Source organism: Meles meles, chromosome 9 (genome assembly GCF_922984935.1).
Source record: "Meles meles chromosome 9, mMelMel3.1 paternal haplotype, whole genome shotgun sequence".
NCBI lineage: Eukaryota > Metazoa > Chordata > Mammalia > Carnivora > Mustelidae > Meles > Meles meles.
The window spans coordinates 42117678-42123210 of NC_060074.1; the positions used below are offsets into that span (position 1 = coordinate 42117678).

A 5533-nucleotide genomic window follows, 5' to 3' on the forward strand; every position below is an offset into this window, starting at 1 on the left:
GACAAAGAGAGCTGACGCTTCCAGATTATCTTTGAAAAAGTAACTTGGGGAAAGAACACCATATTTATTTCTGAGTTTCTTGGTAACCAAGACCAAAAGAAAAACACAGATTACACTCAATAGCTGAAAAGGAAATCAGACACATTTATCCGTGTGTTTAATGCAACCACACTTATGATGAAATCCATCTCTGAAGATTATTCTTGGGTATTGAGTAACGTTAAAAGACCCTGTTCTCAGTTGCTGTTTCGTGTAAGGCACAGAGACACAACTGAAATGAAAGCTTCCTGAATTCGTTTTCTATGAAGTTTGAAAACATGTTGTTAATTACAAATCAGTAGCATTCGTTCTGCTGAAGGTTAAGAAAATAGGCTCCAGGCGTTTTTGTTTTCCAAAGATGTAACTAATATGAATAATCTAGAAGAAATGACAAGCTGTACATCCATGCTAGGTCTCTGATGAAGTGTGAGCAGGGCCCAGAGAAACGGCCACCTTCTCTCCCAGGCCCTCTTTTATACATGCTCCGGCCATCCATCCCTGTGTGTATTTTGGAAAAATATCAGTTTTCTTAGACATTCCCAGGAGGCTTACCAAAAAGGTTTCAAAGTGGAGCATTGAGATGTGCTGCTCTAAACAAAGTTAAGTCAATTCCTTTGCAAGAGGACATTCCTAGCCTTTAATACGCTACAATGTGTTTTGAAAGTCCAAGAGGCATAGAATGCACTGATGCCCCAGCATGGTTGACTGTGACCTCCTCCTCCCCTGTCTGTCTGTTTGTTTGTTTCTAATGCAATGTACTTTATGATCTTTTCCCCCTCAATGTAGAGTTTGGAAAGTGCTGGACAGTAGTATCTGCTGAAATGAGGGCCATAAGCTTTATATAACAACATTGAAACCGTGGTTCACATTCTGTCATTCTGAGTAAACTTGCAGACTTCTAGAATCATATAGTAGCTCCCAGCAGGTGCCTGATTGCCTGATTCATCCTTTCCTGCTAAAAGACCCATGAAGGCACATGCAAAATTGCAAAATTGCAACTGCACCAGAAGCTAAGAATATCAATTAAAGCTTGGCCCCATTTTAGGAGGGATTTCTGCCAATAGTGGTGCAGATGAGGACAGATGGAGGAACTCTCATTAGCTGATGCACAATGTGGCTTCTGAAACAGAGCTTTGAGGTCAGACGAAGGGAGCCAAGCCCTTCCTAGGGGTGCCAGCAAGTGCCGGGCAGTGAGCTCTGGACATGACGGGAATGGCACCCTGAGGTGAAGAGGGCTATTTCCTCCTCCCAGCCACTGACAATCCTGCTAATCTGTACTTTTTTAAAAGGATGCACCCACCAGTGAAACGATCTGCAGCTCCTGGTCACCCACACTCTGCTCCTTCTCCAGGTAGGACGGCCCAGGTGAACACCTACTGACACCAGAACTGTGCCTAATGGCCCTTCCTGCTGCAAAGGCTCTGCGAAGGGAATTTCATCAGCACCAGAGTGGCTGGCGTGGGGTCATGGGGATTAACTCTAGTGGGCTTCCCCAGCTTGAGTCTAATGTTGTGGAGGAACATCATTTTAGTAGATAGGAAGTCAGTCAGGGGATACCAGGTTTTGGACAGATGGTGAAGTATCTTACAACTTAGAAGTAATGTTAGTAAAATTAAAAATAAGGACATGAAAAAGTAGCTAATGCTATTGTAGTAATCATATTGCAATATATATGTGTGTCTTGAACCAACAGGATGTACCCCCCCAACCTCACACATGTTATACATCAATTATATCAATCTAAGAAAACACTGGGGGGAAATACAGGATATATATAGTCCAGATTATAGTAAGAAAAAAAAGACAGTCCATAGACAAGACAAAAAGAAAGGAAAATCAAGGGTGGATTTAAAAAAGAAAAGCACAAAAATAAGATGGCAAAAGCAAAGGCAAACATACTTTTTGGGATAATTAACCAAACAGTTAAAATCTCCTCAGGGACTCTAAGACTGGATCAAAAAGAAAATTTAAATGTAAGTTGTTGTTATTAAACTCCCCTAAAACAGAAGGACAGAACAGAAATTTTAAAAGATGGACAAGGATATGTTAGGCACACATGAACACCAGAAAGCAAGATTTTCAGAAATGACCTTAGACAAAATAATTAGCAATAATCGCGCCTCGGATAAACCTCACTGGCTACGATACTGCCACTGCGCAAAGCTGATCTTAGACAAAATAATATGTGAGGGAAAATCATTAAACAGGAAAGATTTTTTTCAGGTTGGTAAATATATAATTAAAATGAAACTATAATGATCATGAATATTTATGTGGCAAGTAAAATAACATGACAATAGTACTTAAAGCAAAGACTGCTACCAGTCTAAGAAGATATTCACTACAAAAACATTTGGAGAAGGAGATTATTACAAACCAAGGTAAGGTTTTCTTCGTAAATCAAGGGACAGTTAAAAAGATTAAGAAGCCTGCTCTCTGCTCGGCAGGGAGCCTGCTTCTCCCCCTCTCTCTCTGCCTGCTTGTGATCTCTGTCTGTCAAATAAATAAGTAAATAAATAAATAAATAACTTAAAAAAAATAAAAGATTAAGAGGCATAGAAAATGTGGGTAATAAAATAATATTGTTGATTAAGGAATAATGATTAACATTAATAAACTCAAAATGTACCTTTTTTCAAGCACCTAAGGATTATTTGTAAAAATAACTATTAACACAGAGGAAATCCTTGAATTACAAAAGTGGCTCTATTGTATGAAGTTTGCAATTAAACTAGAAGCTGTAGGGCACCTGGGTGGCTCAGTCGGTTAAGCGTCTGCCTTGGGCTCAGGTAACAATCCCAGGATCATGGGCTCCAACCCACCATCAGGTGCTTCTCCCTCTGCCCTTCCCCCTGCTTGTGCTCTCTCTCTCTGATAAATAAAATCTTGAAAATAAATAAGTTAACTAATTAAACTAGAAATTGTAACTAAAATTTAAGCAAAGCAAAACAAAAATAATTGGAAAACCAACACATTTCTAAATAACTCTGATTCAGAAGAAGAGTTTAGTTCCTTGCTGCTATTTTTCAGCTAAAAATTAAAAACAAAGCAAAACAAAACACACAGGACATGAACCAATTGTGAACACTGACTAAGAGGCAAAATCATAGGTGATTTAAATTTGCTCCTTTCTATTTTGTGATTCTTAAATTTTGGACAATAATGATGTAATTATACAATAAACAAGCAATAGACTTTTTTAAAGAAAAAGTTTAAAATTGCAAGGAAGTTCAGGGTGTACTGGCTCTGATTTGGATTCTGGGTGCTCTGTGGCTTGGCCTGGGAAGGAACTGCCCCCATCAGTCCAATCAGAGCCTGCTCAGGTGTCCAGGAGTGACAGAAGGCTCTGCCCCGCAGGAACCTGGGTCCCCAGGCAGACTCCAGTCCTTGGCACTGACAGGCACTGGCAGAACGCAGCCGCCTGGCACACCAGCAGCTCCCAGGCTCTGCGGTCCCAGTACAGAGCACAGCCCAGGACCCGAGAGAGGGGAGCCCCCTGTATTGCTGACTCAGCTGAGACTATCCCGGGTCCTCTTGAGAGAATGCGGGAAGGATCCTCTAGAAGAAGGGAATGCGTTCCCAGAAGCGTGTCAGCAGATCCCTAGGAAAACTGCCTGTAACCACTATCTTGACCCTGGTTTTCCCCGTGATCACATGGCCAGGAAAACATGGATTTGACCAAAGTTGCCCGTTAGTCACTATTTCTAGGAAATAATCCCTCCGTGAGATAAATTGCAGCATGTTGTTCATCAGACGGAGACGTTTCCTATGTCACAGGAAGGAGCATCAGTGAATAAAATATACTCATTCATTCACTGAGGATCAGCAACCTTTTTTCAATTTTAAATCTTGCTCAAGTTTTGGGGGCTTTTTTTTTGGGTGAGTGTGTTTTGTTGTGTGTGTGTTTTGTTGTGTTGTTTGACACTACGGGTTTGTGCCAGGACCAGCCCAGAAGTCTGCACTCGGGAAAAGGCCTGAGTGGCTGCCCAGGATTCACCATCTACCCTGGTACCGGGTCCTCCCGCGCAGGCTGGTAACGCCTTCATTTCTGCTAGGCGAAGGGGACACTTTGTTGGCCAGCCCCCTTGATACTCCGGGCCACTGGGTGGGCTTTTTCTCCGTGTAAATAAATTAGCCTCCATGCCCATCTGTGTCCCCTGCGAGCCTTCTGCGTGGAGATCCAAGAAGGAGGTTTATGGGGGAGCCGGCTAGGGTCAGCGCAGGAGGCTGGGGTGGGGGGGAAGCACAGTCCGCTGCAATGCCATCTCAGGGGTGACTTAACTGACCCCACTAGGCAGAGCCTAACGCTCAGATCTCGGGGAGAGAAAACTTCAGGGTGGAAAGATACTTGCACACAGAAACAGGAGCTGACATGGGCTTTGGGCAGTGAGGTCTGGAGGAATCCCTTCCCTTCTGCACTGTGCACACACAAAACCCCTGAGTCTGCTCTCCTTGTGTTCTGCGGTCCATTCAGGGGTGCCCGTATTACCCTTCCAGTCAAGGCCAAGACCATGAGCAACCATGTGCTTGCCCACAACCCCCATAGCCCACGCATCGACAGGTCTTGTTGGCTCTTACTCCAAACTGACTTCTGATTTTAAAATGGTTGAACGTCGACTATTTTAAAACTTACTCTTGTTCTGTCTTCAGTCACCCCCTGAAACAGTGCTAAAAATAGTACCTCTCTTACTTACTAGTTGTCTTGTAGGGCAGAGCGTCCTGGCTGGGGGTTTGGCGGGCTTCTTCTGGGCTTGTGAGTCTGATCTGTGTCTCTGTCTGGATGGGTGGTCTCTGTGTTCTGCTCATTCACGTCCTGCCCGTGCTCTAGCAACACGAGGCCGAGGGAGGAATTTGCCTTCTGCTGCTTTAGCTATAGGAAAACAAACTCCTTGATGGCCTCTAAGTGCATTCATTCATTTATCAATTTAACAAAAGATCAGGGAGTGCCTACTGTGTGCTGTGTGATGCCTTCGAGAATGTCATGGAAGGAAAACATGAGGAGAATGCAGACCTCCTCAAGAGGCTTTGCATGGAGGAAACGGGGAGTGTTAGTAGTGGTGGAAGGAGCCAAAGTGAGTCCTGAAGGTTATGTCAGAGCCATCTAGGGAGGTGGGGAAGAAGCAAGGTGTTCCAGGAAAAATGAAGCAACGTGCCATGAAAGCAAACAGTCCTTGGGAAAAACCTGGGCATCATGACAATTCCTGTTTTATACCCTTTGGGGTACATTGCCTGCTTTGGAGATTTCCTTCCAGATAAAGTGAGCTCCACGGATTTAACATCCCTGCCTCTCTTGACCCTGTCCGTTCTTCCAGAGAAGGTTGAGGGGTTTATCTGATCGGATGGTTGGGAGAAAAACTGATAGGACAACTTTAGGCAATCCCTCTCCAGACTGGCTGCCTGCCCACAGCTCACCGGACCCTCCCTGAGGCACAGAGCCTCTCTCTGAGGCGGGGGTGTGGGCTACACACACTGCCAGGGACTGTGTGCACTGTCC

At 44.1% G+C, this 5533-nt stretch overlaps 1 pseudogene; it reads right to left on the reverse strand.

Moving 5' to 3' along the window:
• Window positions 1–2074: 2074 nt before the first annotated feature.
• Window positions 2075–2204, reverse strand: LOC123951207 (annotated as a pseudogene).
• Between the last annotated feature and the right edge of the window lie 3329 nt (window positions 2205–5533).